We start from the raw sequence: 22,350 nt of genomic DNA, 5'->3' as shown, positions 1-22,350 counted from the left end.
ACAGAGAAGCCTTTTAGAAATTGCCGTGAAATTACTACATAGCAAAACGCTGGCAAGATACATTGTGAGGGACCTGCTTTGGTAAAAGCACATTATAGTTTGGGCAAGAAACGTTATCATATTTCACTCTGGGTCTGAAATCAAAGTCGAGAATGAGGAATCCTGTTCTTAAAGATATCTGATTCATCGTATGAATAAATTATTCAGAGAGACCATTGCAGTTCTGACGAAAATTTTCCATGAATTATTAAATGTAAATTTCTTGCGCCAGATTACTATTTTTTTTTATTAAAAAGCCGCTCCCCTCACAGATGGCAGTAGCCCATAGATACGCAAGACTGCGTGCATCCTTTTATTTGATGCATCCAATCATATTTTAGCATATCTTATTGTCTTCAGCAATCGAAGGACGTTGCGTAGTAGTTTGTTTACTGATTTTACGAGTAACCGGTAAGTGTGCGGTGAGTGTTCTATGTAAACTGCGACTTAAAAGCAGTCAAGTTTTTTTTCTCTATTTACTGACCATCGATAATTGCCTCTCCTTCATGACTCTTCACATCTCCACACCTCCCATCCCATTTCTTTTTATTTTATTTATTTTTTTAGTCCACAGGAAGTGTTTCAACGATTATAATTAAAGGACGGGGGAAACATCATTGTGAAAAATTGAAAATTGAATAAACGATTTTCATCGTTATTAATGCAATTAAAATTACTGAAAATGTTAGGGCAACTTACGTGTGGGCGAAGTATCAGATTTATAATGCACAATAAAATAGGATCATGAGAACAAGCACTAGTGTCAACTATCAAACCAGTTCAAGTTTCGGGAGTCGCCCTTAAAAAAAAAAAAATCGTTAGCAGAGTGCTTCGTCCTAATGCTGAAACTCCAGTTGAAGCAATGTTTTGACGTTGCGTAAACATTTCCTTAATCGATTAATGTTACTTTGAATGAAAGCCCAGTCCTTTCAACAACAACCATGAAATGTATGTATAGATAGAGTTTAAAAAAAAATATTATTTATCAGGAAAAGAAACCTGTTGGAAGACGAATAGTAATCAAGGTGAGAGAGAGAGAGAGAGAGAGAGAGAGAGAGAGAGAAATGCTGACTTCGGACCTCATAATAATTATTATTTGAGAGAAGGCTATCTCCGAGAGAATGAGAATGCAATGGTGAAAATTTGGACTCGGAGACTGAATGTACATCGGGAAACTTGTGATTTACTGTAGATGCAAAAATGTAAATTGAAGAGAATATATCTGCAGAATGGAAATAATAAGAAGAGAAACGAATTAAAGACAGCAAAACGGAGTTCTCGAAGGTAGGAAAAATAATATTGTCAATCAGGTTACGTACGCTTGCTTTCATTCTAATAAATGAATCAACTGCAATTAAAGCATCCGTCTAGATAATGTGCGCATGCGTGCGCTTTACTTTTCCTACCATATATACTAAATGTAACGTATGCAGGTGAGCGTTAACTTTATTTTTTGCCGCTTATGCTACATGTATCCATCTAAGTAACATACACGTGCGTGTATATTTGATTTTTTGCTACACTTGTTGCTGTTGTTTTAAATTAAGGCAGCCTTGTGCTGGCAAGGGTTTTTGCTCTAGGGCAGGCCGTAAGACTGCCCTATATATACTATATGTATCTATCTAGGTAACGTTAGCCTGTGTATATTTAACTTTTTGCCACATATACTAAATGTATCATCTAAATAGCGGAAAGATGAGTCTGCCAATATTCGAATATAAGGATTCTACACCAACGCGTATTGCCTTATCATTTATTAAAAAAAAAAAAAACCTGGAATCCCTTGATTCTCGGTCGAAGATTCTACTTTCACATCTATACATTGTACTCCTGTTGTTGGGGGACAGTGGAATATGCGCAAATTATGTTGTCAGAAAATGCAACTCACTCCACCAAAAAAGTGGTTGTAGGGGTATCTGGTGGCACGCATGCGGTCATTATCACATTATAGCTAACGTTAACTTCATCATTTGTTGTGCACAGCCATTATTACTGAGGGGTTTAATGAACCCCAATGATCTGCCACCAAGATTTATGGGCTTTCTTGTTGTTTAACCTTTTCCTTTTTTTATCCCCATATGATTAAGGTATAGGTTTAACTCAACGTGGTCAATGTCAATTTGTCTCCTCATTGAGATGAATGGGATTTTGTAAGATAGATGCACCGAATAAGTAGGTCATACCACGTTCACTGATAAAAAAACAAAAATAAACATGTATTTGCTTAATTGGAGTAATATGGAGGATACATGAAAGCATATGAGCTGTTTTGGTTAAATGGAGAAATATGGAGGATACATGAAAGCATGTGAATTGTTTTGGTTAATTGGAGTAATATGGAGGATACATGAAAGCATATGAATTGTTTTGGTTAATTGGAGTAATATGGAGGATACATGAAAGCATATGAACTTTTTTGGTTAACTGGAACAATATGGAGCATACGTGAAAGCTTATGAATTGTTTTGGTTAATTGGAGTAATATGGAGGATACATGAAAGCGTATGAATTGTTGTAGTTAATTGGAGTAATATGGAGGATACATGAAAGCATATGAATTGTTTTGGTTAATTGGAGTAATATGGAGGATATATGAAAGCATATGAATTGTTTTGGTTAAATGGAGTAATATGAAGGATACATGAAAGCATATCAACTTTTGTTTTGGAGTAATATGGTTAAATGGGGTAGGAGTAATATGGAGGAGGATATGAATTGTTGTGGTTAACTGGAGTAATATGGAGGATACGTGAAAGCATATGAATTGTTTTGGTTAAATGGAGGAATATGGAGGATACATGAAAGCATATGAACTTTTGTGGTTAATTTGAGTAATATGGAGGATACATGAAAGCATATGAATTGTTTTGGTTAATTGGAGTAATATGGAGGATTCATGAAAGCATATCAACTTTTGTGGTTAATTGGAGTAATATAGATGATACATGAAAACATATGAATGTTTTTGAATGAAATAATGGTAAAACAAGAGTAGAGGTTTGTTGGAAAAACAAATTCGAAGACCGTATATGCCATAGGGTGTTGGGATAAACGTACAAGACCGACACAATAAACAGTCGTTAAGAAAATGCAATAGCTGTTTTAAAGGCAAAGTAAACCAGTGGAAAGAGATACTGTACCTCATGTCATCCAGTCTCACGAAACATTCTATGTTAATCCTGTATATCTTTTTGACTGGACAAGCGATGATTGCTTTTTTGAAAAATACGTTCCGCCACGCTGTTCACTGCGACCGCCATCTTAGGATTTAATGACTTACTGAAAACTAGGCTTCAGCAAGGACTCCAAGGAGTACTCATTCAGTGTCTTCTAAATATCTGTTTCCTGCAGTTCCTGTCACTGAGAGATTGTGCGTAATCCTTGATTTGGTCTACAGATCAAAAGCTTGAACCTTGAACCTCCGCGAAAATATGTTCCATAAATGCCCTCTTTCTCTGCTGGACGGCACAGCACACTTTTCGCCACGCAAGAAGAGGTCTCTCGCCAGTTCGATGGACTGGTAAAATGGGTGATTATAAATATATGGAGGAATTCAACACCACGAACACTTCTGATGCTGAAATACAGATAATCAATTAGAAGTTACTAGGCATAAAACACCACCTTCGAAGAAGAATTTTAAAAGAGGTAATTCTCGTGAATCTCATTTAAAGCGGCCTACTGTACTCAGCTGTTTCAGCTAATTGTCATCTCAGGCAACAAGAAACATCTATGGGGAGAAAGAGAGAAAGTAAGGATGTTTAAGGCTACATATGAGCATAGATGTTAAAAATTTCTCTAGCCCTACTATATCATTCACATCAGAGAGTATCTTCATTTGCATTAATCCGGGTTGTTACGGTGGCAGGTAATAAAGTTGCAGGAAAAAAGTGACAGAAAAAAAGTCACAATTTTGGCTAGGAAAAACGGTCACAGGAAAAAAAGCCACAATAATTTATGGTGGCCGGTAATCATTAGGTTAGGTTAGGTTAAGTTAAGGTTACGTCAGGTTGGGTTAGGTTAGGTTTAGGTTTAGATTAGTTTATAGGTTAGGATACTTTTTTCCAGCGACTTTATTACCGGCCACCATAAATTATTGTGACTTTTTTCCTGACTTTTTTTCCTGCGACTTTTTTTACCTGGATTCTGTAGTTACGTTCCTGCATGACTGAAGAAGACCAGAATGATCCATAACGAGTAGATCAAGCCATCTCTTGGTACATGAAGCTGTTCTGGTTTCCTGCACAGCACGTTGTTATTATACACTGTACAGTTAGCAGTTGCGCAGCAGAATTAAGAGCTGTTGTTATCTGATAACATACTGATAAAATTACTAAGACGAAATCTATACGCTCAGTTCTTTCTATTAAATATCAGAAACATACACACTATATATATATATATATATATATATATATATATATATATATATATATATATATATATATATATAACCTATATATATATATATACACAATACATATATATATATCAATAATGTTTATATGTTTTTTTGGTTGTTACGGGTAAAAATGCGTCGCCTGATTGGATGAAAATCTCCTTGTCATAGTAATTCTGAAAAGAAATAATTATGTGTTGCCGCTCGTAAAAAAAATGCAGATTGAAAGATAACAAGTAAAAAATGCGCCGAAGTTTCTTCGGCGCAATCGAGTTTTTTGTACAGTGTATAATACTATACGAAAATCTCAGTCACAGCCCATGAAACTCTCACCCGCTGCCCATGAAACTTTCAGCCATTGCCCGGTGGTGGCATGTGTTATTGGCACCTAAAGCGGTGCCAGACGCACGATCATGGCTAACTTTAACCTGAAATAAAATAAAAACTACTGAGGCTAGAGGGTTGTAATTTGGCATGTTGGATGACCGGAGGGTGGATGATCTTCATACCAATTTGCAGCCCTCTAACCTGAGTAGTTTTTAAGATCTGAGGGCGGACAGAAAAAGTTCGGACGGACAGACAAAATAGCCATCTAAATTGTTTTCCTTTACAGAAAACTAAAAACCTGTATCAAGTTGTTTATCATCATTATCATGAGGCTACGATATACAAACGACAGGCTGATCGAGTGCATGATGTGTAGGTTTTTTTTTTTTTATACTCGGCCTCTAGGTAACGCTTCAATGAAGAGCAAAGAAAAAATATGAATGAATTAAGGGACCTCCCATTATGATAGCGGTCGGAGGCAGAAACTCAATAAAATATGGAAGAAATGAAAACTGTCTTGCCTTTTGTATCTTACGTATGTTAGAAGGTCGGTTATTTCCTTCCTTCATTTTTCTGTTTTCCATTGACGTATTCGTGTATGCAAATGTACTAATTGATTTCTTGTCCATCGCACGAGCGTAAAATATTCTGACAAATTAAGGATAATAGAGAAAGTAACAGTTTAAGCCATTAGGTTAAAGAACCGCATTTAAAGCAATTACAGCAACTAGCTGTTGCTAACATATATATAATATATATATATATATATATATATATATATATATATATATATATATAATATATATATATATATATATATATATATATATATATATATATATATATATATATATATATATATATATATATATATTATATTATATTATATTATGATGTCTCCCAAATCTTGATTATTTTAATTTTCAAGCATTTTAAACGGACTGTGAAAATGAACTTCATAATAGTAATACGTTTTTTCGCGCTATTTTTTACGTCATTGTGTCTGGCAGATCTCACCTAAACCAAGGTCCCTCTTTTTCTTCCTAACTAGGTGATCCACTTTAGGAAGGAACCTATTGTGGTCTTTCAAAAAGAAAATAAAAAGTAGTTGCGGTTTTACCCTACCTCATTCTGTATTGCATCACCTTCATATTTTGTTCTTGTTTATCGCCTTAAAAAAAAAGGGGCAAGTCTTTAGCAGCTTCTCGGAATGGGCCTTTCTAATAAGCTCCGGAACTCAAAGGAAAAAAAATGAGAGAGAGAGAGAGAGAGAGAGAGAGAGAGAGAGAGAGAGAGAGATGCAGGGAGGGCCTTTGATCAAAGATAATAAACGCGCTATTAGATTGCATGAAATGAACACCTATAGATACACTAACTGGGCAATTTTTGTCTCAGTCTCTCCCAAGTGACCACGATCTTCGCTTCCGAGAGAGAGAGAGAGAGAGAGAGAGAGAGTGGGGAAGGGGGGCAAATGGCAAATGAAAGGAAACAAAGAGTGGATTCCAATAATGAGGTTAACGATGCGCTCGGTCGTTAGCGATGCCCATGACGTAGTCGTCATTCTACGGCAAATGACTGGATAATGAGAGTAATTAGGGCCTAACCTTGTTCAATGATTTATAGACCAAGTTCTTTCCAGAAAAGCAATTTGAAGGATTGTACGGTTATGAAAGGAGCGGTCTGAGGGATCGTAGGGGATGAGGGACTGGAATAAAGAAGATGGGGGGAAAAACAGATACCAGACATTAGGAAACCTTTCTTCAATGGCTGGACGGAAACCAACTTCGACAGCCTCACCTGTGGTGGCTTCTCGCTGGCAATGTGAAGATTGCTGCTGCTGATATGCAAGTAATACAGAGCCGTAGTTTATAACCCTATACTTACCTTTTTTTCTCTTTTATTTTTTTTTTTGGTTTTACCTCCACCCATACAATCTCTATTGCTATGTATGTCTCAGTATTTACCTCCCGCTTAAAGCCATATAATCGTCAGGTTCATATTCCTGCGTAATAACTGGGTTTAGAAAGCATTGCCAGAGGGGGAGATATGTATAAAAAAAGAGAGACATTCTCCTAACTGTATTTAAATGTAGGAACAGAGAACTTTGCCAGACTAAGTGCTGGATTTACAGGTTTTGTAGTTCCTCGTTGGGGGAGTCGGTAGAGTTGTGGGCTAGCACTCGCCAGGCCCGAGTTCGAGTCTCCGGCCGGCTAATGAAGGATTAGAGGAATTTATTTCTGGTGATAGAAATTCATTTCTCGCTGTAATGTGGTTCGGATTCAACAATAAGCTGTAGGTCCCGTTGCTAAGTAACCAATTGGTTCTTAGCCACGTAAAATAAGTCTAATCCTTCGAGCTAGCCCCAGGAGAGCTGTTCATCAGCTCAGTGGTCTGGTAAAACTAAGGTATACTTTTACAGGTTTTGTGCGCAGGTAAAGTTAGAGAAAATCTCTTAGAATTCTCAGGTTAGGTTGTCCATTTCGCGGGGCGAAATACTACATATCTACGTTTGTTGATATACAGTTTCAACCTTACCAAGTTGAAGATGGGCATAGTACTTGCAAACTCATCACAAAATACTAAATGTACGATCCTATGTGCGTGTGCTTGTATGTATGTATTTATATTCCCTTTCAGATTTAACTGCCGGTTCTTGGGGGACCTATTGACTCACTCAGGTATATGTATATATATATATATATATATATATATATATATATATATATATATATATATATATATATATATATATATAAATATATATATATACATATATATATATATATATATATAATATTTATGTATATACATATATATTTATATATAATATATGTATTTATATATATACATACACACACACACACACACACACATATATATATATATATATATATATATATATATATAGCCTATATAATATAGAATATTTTAAAGTTTTGTCAATTATAACAGTTTTAATACTTTTAGATTTAGCCAATCAGTATAGTTTTCTTACTGTTTCTCTTTATTTTTTTATGTCATTCTATAGATAAGTGACCCTGATGATGGGAAAAGTTATGTATTCCCGAAAGCTTGGCTGTGCTTCTGTTAATTTCTAAGAAATAATAATGTCTGCAATTTTACCACGTCTTCTGGCCATCCTGTTCCTCCTTAAATTGAAGTTTTTCTAGAAACGACAACATAACTATATATATATATATTATATATATATATATATATATATATATATATATATATATATATATATATATATATATATATATATATATATATATATATATATATATATATATATATATACATACCTGAGTGGGTCAATAGGTCCCCAAAGTTCCCCTCAAGGAAGGTAACGAATTGTCCCCATTTCTGTAATCTCCATCGTGCCACTACATGTTAGCCTAAGCAATGAATTTTTTTTACCGAAAAACCGGCAGTTAAATCTGAAAGGGAATATAAATACTTAAATACATACAAGCACACGCACATAACTCTACATATACACAGCACATAATAATATATTATATATATATATATATATATATATATGTATATACGATCGTATAGTTAGTATTTTGTGATGAGTTTGCATTTACTTCGTGCGTGTGTGACGAATGCTCAAAACAACTATGTTAACTGCAAATTAGGCTTCACATAGACTATAAAACGTGGGTACATATTAAAGTCAATTAATATATATCATACTGATCCATGTATATAATCATGAAAGTTTACTATCTATATTGAACTAAAAGCAATCTCGATAAATTGATTTGCAGTACAAAATGATCGGTTTTATGAACAGTGAATTCATTTTTAAGCAACTGGTAGATGTTTCGCCTTGGATAGACCGTTGCATCTCATCTTCAAAAACTGTCATGCTCATGACTATGCATTTTAAACCTATGAATATTTATCATTCTTTCTTTTGCATTTAAGCCCTCTTAAGAATGGGGACAATGGTTTAACATAATTTAGTTATTAGTCAAATAATTATTATTGAGTCAATTGGGAAATATGTGTAGCTATTTGATGCTGTTCTTAATTTTCTTCATTTTTTTTGCGTGATTTTTCGTTATATTTATTGAGGGAGCTACTCTGTCATACTTTACGCATACCACCTTGACTTCGGATTTTGTTTTCGCTCTCTGGCTTCGTAGCGTGGGTGGGAGCGCGTCTAACTCACGACTGGACAACCCGCGTTCAAATCACGAATTGACCGAGTAGGGGCAGATGTGTGCCTTCCATAAAAATACAGTGCTTCCCTTGCTCCATGCAGTGAATTAAGTACTAGGTTGTTGGACGTGTCGCAAGTTGGACTAGGAGTAAGGAAAGAGAGAAAACTAGACGCGGGTATTCATTGCTCTGTCAAAATGTATACCACTGAGATGGGATAATCCTCACCTCACTCTTGGACCTCACTGGGGTGAAACCATGCATAAAAAAAATCTCTCACCCTCTCTCTCATGTTGGGAAAACATTGTCTCTTTAAATTTCTCAAGTTAGGGGTCAGTGGTGACCTCTGTGATTCATAGCATACGCAGATGCATATCTGGTTCCCCTTTTGCTACGTGAAGAAAGCGTTGGCCTACTGCTCTTGTGATCGGCGGTTCTAATCTCCGAGGATGAGGTTAATGCTAGCTTTCTTGCCTCCAGAAATTTATTGATAAACATGTTTTGTTGTGCTTAACCAACTGCCTCCTTTATGCAGAGATCAATCTCATGCTTTACATCAGGCTACGACGCTAAAGGTCTGGGTCCTAGGAACCCGAAAAGATTCTTGAATGTGCCTTTGACTGTGGGATCAAAAAGAGAGGAAGAATGACCAAATGTCCTACGTGCATTTCTTCCGAAGTAATGCGACTGTGAAAGCAAGACATGAACGTCTATTACTGGTTCAAAGGGACCTTGAAAATAAAAAAAAAAGTTATTCATATCTCATGCATGTATCTCATCGTTGAATGGACTTGAGATTGAGGTATATTATTCCTTTGGCGTCCTTGCAAAGCTGAGGAAGTCCGTTAGGCCCCTTAAGCTCTAACTTTGCATTCCTTCAAGTAGCGATTACCTCGAAGGCCAAACGACATTTATCAGGAGGTCCATCAGTATAGGGCCGGCTATAGTTGCAAGGTGTATGTACTAAGGATCCGCATACTGGATGAGGACAGGTAAACATACAAAAACGGCAGTAACTCATTAGAAGATGTGCCAGTTACTCTCTGATCATGGTCTTCGACAGGTCTTGAATTATTATGGTTCCACTGACGTGTACCATCTCTGAAAAAGCGATAATGCGTCTTCATGCATTACTAGTAAAGGCTTTCGGTATTTGTTGCTTACTTTCAGTGCCCACTTATCACAAGATCTACCAATCATCCGATAATCATGATTCTTCGTAAGTCCTGGCATATGTCAGTCCTCTTGACTAGAAACGAAAATGAACATTGTTGGAGTCTCGTGGTATCATAATTCTTTGTCCCCATTCTTTTTGCTTCCTTGCTTGTTTTAGAGACTTGTTTTTATTTACATTTGCATCGAAAAATGTGATCTATAGTAACTGCATCTCTTGCGTAAGTGGCATCGAACTTTTTTTTTATTTCATTGGTACAAAAGACCTAACATGCCATTTTACCGTTACGTTAATAGAGATGCAGAAAAATAGACCCGCAAATTTTATTTCTTGTAATCTTTTTTAATGTTATTCGAAGTTAAGTTGAAATATTGCATGTATTATTTTCAAAATCGTAAGTTAAAGTAAATATGGTGGCTGCAATTAAAGGTTAGCTATGAATATTTTCAGTAATTCTAGATTGATATAGTTATTTTCGGCTTCATACGGTTCTTATAAATGACTAACGCCGAAAGGTAAACTGTTAATAACATTAATAACACTACTCACCTTTAATCTTAAGTGTGCTAAGATTCAGTCTGTACACAGTCAACAATCACTGTTGCTCCAGTGACTAAATAAAAAAAATCAATGCAATCTCGTCATTTCAGTTTTACTTCATGAAACAAAAGATGATTGCCATAAAACATTCCTGGTTCAAACTATTTAAGAGACATAAAAGGGGAAAGATTGCCATACGAAATATTGTGGAAATATAACAGTCTTGGCGCTAAGAACACCGGTTGAGTAATCTCATGGTTTCTCTCAGCAAATTCATTTCACTTGATACGTAACGTTAGAAATCTGCTTTTCAGCGGAAAATTACAAAACGTTACATTAGCAGATTTACAAACAAACGACATCTGCTTTACATAAATTTCTAATATGTCACCTGACAAAGATGGCTGTGCACTACGATGAAAGGAGAATGAAAAAAAGTGAAGAACATTTTATTCGTGACTAGCTGACCAACCCGGCGCTGCCCAAGCTCTGAAGAACTCAGAAAAATTTTCCTGCCCTTCCTTGTACCGACTGCCCTTTTATCCAGGAATTACTGTACTGACAGTCCCTTTTATCCAAATATTACTGTGCTGCCTGTCCCATTTATCCAGGTATTACTGTGGTGACTGTCTCTTTTATCCAGAAATTTCTGAGCTAAATGTCCCTTTTATCCAGGAATTACTATGCTGACGGTCCATTTATCCAGATATTACTGTGGTGACTGTCCCTTTTCTCCAGGTATTACTATACTGACGGTTTCGTTTATTCGGGTACTACTGTAATGACTGTCCCTTTAATTCAGGTATTACTGTAGTGACTGTCCCATTTATCCAGTTATTTCTGTGGTGACTGTCCCATTTATCCGAATGTTCCTGTGGTGATTGTCCCTTTTATCCAGGTATTCTGTGCTGACTTTCCCATTTATCCACGTATTACTGTGGTGACTGTCCCATTTTACCCATGTATTAATGTGCTGACTGTCCAAATTATCCAGGTATTACTTTGTTGACTGTCGCTTTTACCCAGGTATCACTGTACTGCCTGTCCCTTTTATCCAGGTATTACTGTGCTGACTGTCCCTTTTATCCAGGTATTACTGTGCTGATTGTCCCTATCCAGGTATTACTGTGCTGACTGTCCCTTTATCCAGGTATTAGTGTGCTGATTGTCCCTTTATCCAGGTATTACTGTGCTGATTGTCCTTTTATCCAGGTATTACTGTGCTGACTGTCCCTTTTATCCAAGTATTACTGTTGTGACCTTTTATCCAGGTATTACTTTGCTGACTGTCGCTTTTATCCAGGTATCACTGTACTGCATGTCCATTTTATCCAGGTATTACTGTGCTGACTGTCCCTTTTATCCAGGTATTATTGTGCTGACTGTCCCTTTTATCCAGGTATTACTGTGCTGATTGTCCCTTTTATCCAGGTATTACTGTGCTGATTGTCCCTTTTATCCAGGTATTACTGTGCTGACTGTCCCTTTTATCCAGGTATTACTGTGCTGATTGTCCCTTTATCCAGGTATTACTGTGCTGACTGTCCCTTTTATCCAGGTATTACTGTGCTGATTGTCCCTTTTATCCAGGTATTACTGTGCTGACTGTCCCTTTTATCCAGGTTTTACTGTGCTGATTGTCCCTTTTATCCAGGCATTACTGTGCTGATTGTTCCTTTTATCCAGGTATTACTGTGCTGACTGTCCCTTTTATCCAGGTATTACTGTGCTGATTGTCCCTTTTATCCAGGTATTACTGTGCTGACTGTCCCTTTATCCAGGTATTACTGTGCTGATTTCCCTTTATCCAGGTATTACTGTGCTGACTGTCCTTTTATCCAGGTATTACTGTGCTGATTGTCCCTTTTATCCAGGTATTACTGTGCTGACTGTCCCTTTTATCAGGTATTACTGTGCTGATTGTCCCTTTTATCCAGGTATTACTGTGCTGACTGTCCCTTTATCCAGGTATACTGTGCTGGATTGTCCCTTTTATCCAGGTATTATTGTGCTGACTGTCCCTTTTATCCAGGTATTACTGTGTTGATTGTCCCTTTTATCCAGGTATTACTGTGCTGACTGTCCCTTTTATCCAGGTATTACTGTTGTGACCTTTTATCCAGGTATTACTTTGCTGACTGTCGCATTTACCCAGGTATCACTGTACTGCCTGTCCATTTTATCCAGGTATTACTGTGCTGACTGTCCCTTTCATCCAGGTATTATTGTGCTGACTGTCCCTTTTATCCTTGTATTACTGTGGTGACTGTCCAATTAATCCAGATATTACTGTGGAGACGGTCCCATTTACCCCTACTTAAATGAAACACTCCCACTAAACCTAATCACGTCCCCCACTAAACCTAAACACATCCCCAGTAAACCTAAACACAAATCTTGATACAGAATTATTAATCACAGGAAAGAAAAGCATTTTCAATAATATATTTCTATGGTATCGAGTATATGAAATGAGGTATGATAAACCTGTAGAGTTTATTATACCATATAAGCTATAAAGGAAAGAGGGGAAGGAGGATGAGAAGGGGAACGGATACCTTTGAAACCTATTATTATATAAGTTAGGTCAAACGATGGCCACATGCCAAATTTTGTCTAGGTCGGTCAAGCGGTTACCACATAAGTTACAAAGGGAAGGGGGAAGGAAAAAGGGGTATGGGTTTGAAACCTACCTTATTATCATAGTATTACCTACATCATCATCATCCCAAATATCATTACAACCAGTGTTAGAACTAATAGGTCTAACGTTTCGCAGTTTCATTCGGCATGCATTATTAGCTGGCTCGGTCTGAATTTTATAAACCTTTTTTTTTTTCTTTGATACAACGTTAAGCCTCCACAGAGTTCTTCATTGCAATAAACTATGCGGAGTATCGTCTTGATGCTGCTACTTTTCAAAAACAGTCACTCTGTGTGTATTAGTTTTTAGTTACTGTAACAAATGTAATGCAAACAGTGCCAGCACATACTTCTTAGATTCCCCATCTCCGAAAATAAGTCATAATATGATCGTATAGTTTATTTGCCAGAAAAAAAAAAAACACAGTCATTGTATACTTTATGATAAAACTCTTTAACGTGTCAAATAGCAGATCCACCCTCGGCCGTGGACATTTTCGTCCACACCATAGGATGAGGACGCTACTCATCATTGCCAGATTTCCAACACTGACTTCCACACCAATATTACCAATCCGTTCTCCACCCCCTCCCGCAGCACAATAAGTTCCCAACTCCCCGCAGAACTTGATCATGGCTCGCTGTAGATAATGCTTGACTTCCACCATTAATTGTCAACTTTTTCTTTTGATTTTCAAACCCTTCACCACCTCAGTCTAAACTAACCACCTACCATTTGAACGTCGTTGTGGACTCTAATCATATAATGAATTTCATGTTCGTATTTCATTGACTCCCTGGTTTTAACACCTTTGATGTTAGTATTAGAAGGGGCTGTAAATACTACGTTTTACAACATAAGCTTCCAAACATCTGCGATTTTCATACGAACGCTCGAAAAGTCCATTTTCATATCACAAATACATGTAAAGGCTGCTTTACCAGCCTTCTCGTCTGGCCAGAAACCACTGAACATCGGTTTCTCATTCACTTCCATAACGAACTCTTGACTCGTGGCGCAAATTACGCGATATATTCTTATTTAGTGGCTTGAATTTCGTTTAGAAACAATTTCTCTTCTGAAATTAAAAATTACATTAGACGTATGAAAAATAAATTGCTTGAGCATAACATGAGCTGATTTTATACAAATTGCAAGGGTTTATAAAATAACAAGACTGGCAACACTGCTGTAACCCCAGTCTTCAAAGTGAAGTTTTCTAGCTTGTGTCCGTTTGCGGTCCTTGTAATTTCTCATATTTTCGCACTTTAATTCGTCTGTTTTGCTATCCAGTGTACATCAGTAACGTTTGGAAGTACTGCAGAAGTCGCGGCTGTAGTCATGATGTAGAAAAGTCCTGCAGAAGTACCTGCAGGTGATGAGACAATTGATATTGGGCTCCGATTTTGAACAGGCCTTCCTGCGTCCTGGAGATGGTGAGTATTTTCGAGTAATAATCAAGTGATTCGGTTGCTTATTTTGTCTCTGTGATATGCATTAGTAATTAGAAGTTCACGATTTTTTATAGAAAGTTCAATCATTGTGTTTATGAGGAATACTATCATGAAGTGACACACAGCTGACAAATGTTCATAGGCCTATGCTCCAGGGGAAGAGTTTACAACACGTTTCATAGTCCTTTAATCGGTTGGCACGAACTTACATTGCAGTTTCTTTTGCCTTAAGGTTATAATATATAGATAGATAGATAGCGGTTGCCTTCCGTTGTTTTATCGTTTTCCTCAAGATCGGTTACGGAGTAGGTTCCGTAATAGTGTGTGTGCAATACACTAGAGAATATCCGAGGGGAACATGGCTTCGTTGCAAAAAAAAAAACCTTTGTTTGCTACTAATGTACAGTATATATTTATTTTTCCTGTTAACCAAGTTCGTACTGTGTACCTTGTGACTGTCCGCCATTTCCCAGGATGCAAAATCTCGTTTGGATCCGTATTGTGTGTTGACCGCGTCCATAGGCCTACTTTGTTAATGTGTGTGTGTGTGTGTGTGTGTGTGTGTGTGTGTGTGTGTGTGTGGATACATATGTTCCTGGAGTGTTTGTATTATTTTGTAATTTGTAATGAGGTTGTTTGGTGTTACTTTTCTCTAAACCTTGTTTCTTACTTAATAATTTTGTTTATTAATTGTACAGTATGATAGGACGATAGTTATGTGGATATAATTTGCCATACTGAGCAGTGCCATAGGAATGAGAGTTGGCAATTTGGTATTGATATAGTAATTCCCACAATACGATAGCAGTAGTAAAAAACAAGCACATCGCATTTGATCGTGCAGACAGACATTCAGGACAGACAGTCAGAGTCAATGTCGTATACCATTTTTCCTCTTTGTTGCGTTAAAGTTATTATTAATACCAGTGGTAATGAACAACAAACTGCAGTGTGCGTAGATAGAAGGGAGGAATATCAAAATCAGCGTAACAAGAAAGAGCTAGAGTTTTTTTTTATTCCGATAATGGAAATTTTGTAAGGCAAGATAACATAATGATAACGAATATGCGAGTTAGTAGTTTTGCTTGCGTTTAGAAGAAAATCATTCATGGCAGTTGATGAGTGCACAGTTTTACGGTATGGAAGTGAATCTATAGTCAGTTAAAGTGATCGTGTCAAAACACCTATAATTCACTAATAGTTTTGCATTATTTAAGGGTAAATTGGCCTAACCAGTAAATGGGCTAAATTTTTCTCCCATTAAGTGCCACTATTACAATCATTATTATATCCTAATAAAACAGTTCATTTAAATAACACAAAATTTTTTATATTGAAGAAACTTCTGTATAGACTAACTGTTTAGGATGGGAAGTAATGTTGTGCTCAAAAGTTTAAACGCATTCATTGTGATCATCACTTCCATAATGAAACTGGGCGTAAGGTTACGGCAAATTAAACATAATCTGAAAACCCTTTTTCGTTTTGCACTCTGCTCTATTTTGACGGGATATTCGTGCATTGTGGATGCTACAGTGTCGTTCATTTATACTCGTTACTCATTTTACCCCATTTCTCACTCAGTCTTCATGCATTGTGGCTGAATTTGAGAAAAACAAAAGCAAGAAATTGAAGCCATATCGTTAGACTTATGTTCTTTCTCCTCTTCATTCATGAAATTTGCATTGTGATCATTAATGCTAGTTTGAAATAGTGTCAGATGTTTAGAATAAAAAGCAGAAAAGGCAAGTCGAAGCGATAGTGTCACCCGCTGACAGATCACATGCATTATGGGTAATTGTATGAATTACGATATACTCCACTACTGATACAGTTGTATTACTGTAATATTATAGTTTCATATGAAGGCATTCCCCATGTACTCCTGGGGCTTCAGAATCGGGTTATTGGGTTACACAGCACTTCTGGCTCCCCAGTCCAAGTTGCACTGGGTTATTCGTTCACCCTTAGTTATTTTGAACATAGGAACATTCAGTGCTCTCTTCCAGCGGCCGGCAGTGGAGTCTGCGTTATCGTGTCTCACCCGCTGACCTTAGGTCTTGATGCTATCTTGCGCGCTTAATCCACACGTCATGCATACTTCACTTGCCGCCTTTTAAGTTAACGTGTCACCATTTAACAAACCGAAAGTCCCCCTTTACTAGTTTCTTTTAAACGCTGTGAACACTGGCTAGCATTACATGTGGTGGTGTCCGGAGCACGTCTAAACAGTGCGGAGGGCAAAACTGCATAGACCAAACTTATAAAATGAGGGAAATTATCCATTCATATTTCATACTTTCTTCAGTGTTTTTTGCTTTCGTTACCACACATACAAGAAAATATGTATGTACATTGAACATGATTGAGTTATGTAACTCTGTTTCACTATTTAGAGTGGGAGACATCACCTGAGACTAGGACAAGTGATTCCAAACATTACTCGCTTCCTTTGGGGACACTACATTTAGATTAACCAATGGGTTTATGTCACCACCGGCGTGTCGTTCTGTCTTAGTCTTAACACAAGGAACGAGCAATCGCCTAAGCTAATTGTGAACGCCATCAAAATTGCAAAAATAAATTCGCTGAGAAAGTAATCAACATGTGATATCACTCAGTATATGCACCATATGAACATGTCCCATGACTTTCCTGTTCTCCATTGTACTTCTGATCTTGCGTTGATACTAACTTTATCTGTTATGTAATGGATAACTGTTGTCAAAACGAATGTATCACTATCAGTGTATATTCGCGTTCAGCATCCAAGAAATCTGAACTCTAGTCATTATCCACCCACTGAATATGACCCTTACACAAGTTAGTCTTGGTAACTGATAGAACTAAACTCGTATGTTTCCCAGTTCCGATTGATGCCGTTAAAACTGTTATTATTTATGAGAAAAATTCGGAGTTGTTTCCAGTGATGATTTTATAAATTTCAGTGTATTTTCCGAGTTAAGTACCAGTGTTACACATTGATCAGTATCACATATTTTTGTAGACTTTTTGTTTCCAAAAATACCACATAGGTCCCATCGTCACAAATTATTACGTCATTAGAACCCAGTTACACATTTCTAGCACAGCCTTCCTTTCCATATACCCATGAAGGTTTTAAATTACAAAGTGCAAGGTGTACAATCTGCCCTTTAGGGTAAACTTGCAAAGGAAATAAGACATCTACTTCCCCTCAAATTAAATCTTGAGAAATTTCAAAATAATTGTGCGGAAAATAAAAGATAAATCTACTATTAAGAAACACCATTTCCTATATTCTCGTAGTATGGTTATCGATTCTGAAATCCTTGTAATTAATCACGATTTCACCTGTGGAATTTCTGATGTTAATTATTTACATGTCTTAATGTAAAGAAACTCGCTTGTTTCAATACTGATTATATTTACATATGTAACTAGTCTGTCTGTAACACAGAACGCAAAACGTTGTGTTGTGGACAGTTTACATGAAGGCCCAATAGCTTGCACATTGTTAATCATCACTGTTCACCCATAGGGCACTGCCCCAGTCTTCAGCCAAACTCTGTCCTCAAGCAGACACTGCAACAAGAAATTTGAGTTTTCATGAGTTCTGTATCATCTTCGAATTATATGGTCAACCCACTTGCAGAATACGTAGATATTTGCTAAACAGCTGTCATTTTCCTACTAAGTTTACTAATACCAATTGCAATCACAAAATTTAATGCGTCTTGGTGTTTAGGACCATACAATATGAATCCGTTTACAATCTCACATTTTACACAACTGACAAATTGTCATCAAAACACCTATTATCTTTAATGTGAAGAAATAGGTCGCAGCTTCTCTTGCTCGGCGAATGACACACTTTCAGGCAAGCAAATGTTAAATAATACCCAGTGCATTGTAGTCGCCCTTGTGCCAATATGTTGATTTACAGGTTTGACGTGGTTCATTCACTTTATGTCCCACATATGATACCTCCAATCGTTATTTGTTTTTAATGCCTTTTGTTGAATCCTGTTTTATTTTATAGATTTCGTGGATTGTGCACTGAATTTTTTTTAGTATATTCACCCACCATTTTTCATCAGCGTGTGTAAAGCATTTCTGCACGACACTGAATGCTTCAAAGGAAGTTATGTAATAAAACAGAATAATGTCCTACGCTATGCATAGGCCGTTGTATGTTTATCCATAATTAACTGAATGTGGTAATTTTGTCCTAATACCTGAGAAGTAGAAGTGCCCTTTATTAATTTGTTATATCCGGTATTTGCAGCATATAGGAGCTAATTTTATATTATGTTAGGTATCTACATTCTGTGAAGGGTTTTCAGCCACCAAGAATCTTAGTATCTTTGATAAGTCTGTATTATATGATTCTGCTAGTTCATTCGTAGGAAAATTGTAGGAATGGTTAGGATAATTTTCTACTTTCAGCATTCTGATAGCATCTTTCATCAGATGAGTGCATTATTGTCCTTTTAACTTTTCCTTCGAAAATAGATTCCAGGGGAACCCCTTCTCCTTTCGCTAAGGCTGTTTGAATACATTGACAATTTTATATTCTTCTAGACCGCCCGTGACCCATTTTTTTATGGTGATGAAAAAAGTAGCATTTCCATACCTTCGTATATACATCATGGGTGAGGGGAGGGGGAAGAGTGAAGGGGTGAGGATGGAAGAGGGGAGGGAAGGAGGGGAGGGAGGAGGAAGGGGAGGAAAGGGTAGGGGGATGGAAGAGGGAAGGGGTAGTGGGGGGAAGAGGGAAGGGGAGGGGGAAGGCAGCTAAATTAACACTTGATCGTGTGCTCCAGTGTGTAAACAAACTAACAAACAAACGTTTCAGAGTTTTAGTATTATATAAATAGATTGATTGTTATTACCATTACAGTGCATTTCTAGAGTCTTGTAAAATGTGGACAATACGTAGCTTACATATACTCACCTTTTATACAGATCTCAGTGCATAGCTTACTCTACTTGGCTGCTTCGAGAATTATTTGTATTACTTTCTTTAAACTTAAGTAACAAGACAGGTTTCTATTAGGGACAAGGCGGCCCAGTTATTCAATAAATTGGCCTGAATACAATCTCCAGCAACTCTTCTCATTGTCATTATTGATGATAATGATTGTAGTAATACCTGCCATCACCAAGTCCTCTAGTGCTTTCACATAACTTCTTGGGTGATTTGGTATGAATTAGTTGGCTTTCGACTCTCCTCCCTTGCAGGGACTGAATTCACCCATTCCTGGCTGGTATTTTTTCAATGTTTCTCAATTCACTAGTTCACCTCTGTGGGCCTTCAAGGTTATTACATGAGTCTGTAGGTAATAATGTTTTTCTCTTATCTTCCCAAATGTTTATTCCTTCATCAGTTTTGTCGGTTATGAAGCAGTTACATGCAGTAAGTCGTCTTAGCTCGTCGTTGGGGGTTCGTATAACTATGGTTATTCAAGTCTCTCTCTCTCTCTCTCTCTCTCTCTCTCTCTCTCTCTCTCTCTCTCTCTCTCTCTCTCTCCTCCTCCTCCTCCTCCTCCTCTCCTCCTCCTCCTCCTCCTCCTCCTCCTCCTCCTCCTCCTCCTCTCCTTCCTTCCTTCCTTCCTTCCTTCCTTCCTTCCTTCAGTTCAGTCAAAGATATTTATTTATGTACGCATCTCATCGGTTGGCACTATTTTTGGTCTCCATAAGCTTGACTCAAGAAAAATATCTAGGTTTCCATAAGCTGGATTCCCTTTGCATCATTTTTGGGTCATGTCTTTCAAACCTCTTTTTCTGGGAAAGCAGGGAAATATTTCTTTTGTAGAAGGTGTTATGATCTGTTCTTGTTTCAGTGCACTTAGGTCTCTATCCTCCCCATTCATACATGTTAATCCCCAGGGTGTTTCTTTAATTATCCCCAGCCTCTTCTATTCATGAAGCTATTTTCTCAAGGCTATTTAATTTTTTGCGAAAATAATTTTGGTCATGAACCTTTCTGGTTGTTGGATATAAACAACTTTACTGGGCTTTTTTCTCACAAAAGGGGAGTACCTTTAAATTTGCTACTTGGTTGTTGTCATCATGAACATCCATTAGAGACAGGGGTTTTGATTTAAACTGCCAAATGTAATTGTCTTCTTTTCAAGGGCATCAGGACTGTTCGTTAATTTCTTAACCTCTGCTAGTTTTTTCATCTGTCTTTTGAATCCTCTTTATTTTTTACTATTTTTATTTCCTTGTCACATTGCTCACTTAGTTCTTAGTAGAAAACCATTGTTTAGTAATATTTCATGCATTATAAGTAATGTATGCTTTAAATGAAGATCCACAATTAACAGGGGCTTGTTCAATTTTCCCAAATTATCATACACCCCCATAACATGCACTAGTCCTGTCATTCAACGACTATGGCAGAATATTCCTTCGCATTTTAGCTTTTAAACCCACAGTGCACAACCCATGATTTAATCGTATTAATTTAATTTTACATCTTTAGCAAATCCCGACTCATTCCTCAGATACTACTCGTAAATATGGATTATTGGTACTGGAATGAAAAATGGGCCTAATGTCTAGGACTGCAAAAAAAAGTCAACTTGTCATATTATACTTTTTATTCATGTTGACTCATTATTCAGGCAGTATCCGTGCCTTATATTCACATTGCCCTTATTATTATTTAACGAAAAGGTGTCTGAGGATCAAGTTTAAAAGCAGAAAATTCCATTTTATTGGACTTAACAAGTAACAGATGGTGTAAAATGTTGACCTTGACAGATTTATGTTGTATTATTTTCAACAATGATATCAGTAGCAATAACGCAGGATGAAGGGACTTTAAAAAGGTATTGAATGCAATATGTTGGTGAAAATAATTACAAAACAAACGATTAAGCTTTTCGGAAACTGCGGTTTCATTCTTTGGAGGAACTGGAATTAATACAGCAAAAATATGTATCGTGTACTGTTTATATGGCATACAAAACTACGGAAAGATTGCTTACTTCCTGGACGAACTAATTAAAGTATATTCTTCAGCAGCAGTAACGGATACCCGGGGTGTTCAGGGGCATGAGGGTAGGCGTATTGTAAGTCTCTTGGTTGGCATCCGTCACTAAACTCATGCAATCATTTTCTCAGGGGACATGTCTTTTTTTCTGCGGTGCATCATTATATTGTGATCGGAAATAATGAGTAAAAAGCCACAATAATGTCAACGATAGACTGTATTTTTCCAAAAATACAAAAAGGATAAAACAGGGAGCTTTCGACCGTTTGCACAACGGTCCTCTTCCTGTGCAAACGGTTGAAAGCTCCTCTGTTTTATCCTTTTTGTATTTTGGAAAAATACAGTCTATCTTTTATAGTATTGTGGCTTTTTATTCATCATATCTTTTTTTGTCTCGGTCTAGGGGAGCTTTCGACCGTTTGCACAACGGTCCTCCTCCTGTGCAAATGGTCGAAAGCTCCGCTGTTTTATCCTTTTTTGTATTTTGGAAAAATACAGTCTATCATTTACATTATTGTGGCTTTTTAATCATTTTTTTTGTCTCGGTCTAGCATAATGAAAGCGTTATTGCCAATGGCCGTCGGTTTGGAACAATCGACACCCTTTGGCTGTCATGTC

General features: G+C 37.0%; 1 long non-coding RNA gene across 1 annotated transcript in view; it reads left to right on the top strand.

Moving 5' to 3' along the window:
- LOC136834333 (uncharacterized) overlaps positions 1-22,350 on the top strand; it is a 921,310-nt gene that overhangs the window by 247,299 nt on the left and 651,661 nt on the right. The gene's annotated exons all lie outside the window — the stretch shown is intronic.

Source organism: Macrobrachium rosenbergii, chromosome 53 (assembly GCF_040412425.1).
Source record: "Macrobrachium rosenbergii isolate ZJJX-2024 chromosome 53, ASM4041242v1, whole genome shotgun sequence".
Taxonomy (NCBI): domain Eukaryota; kingdom Metazoa; phylum Arthropoda; class Malacostraca; order Decapoda; family Palaemonidae; genus Macrobrachium; species Macrobrachium rosenbergii.
This window is presented reverse-complemented; position numbering and strand designations above follow the sequence as displayed.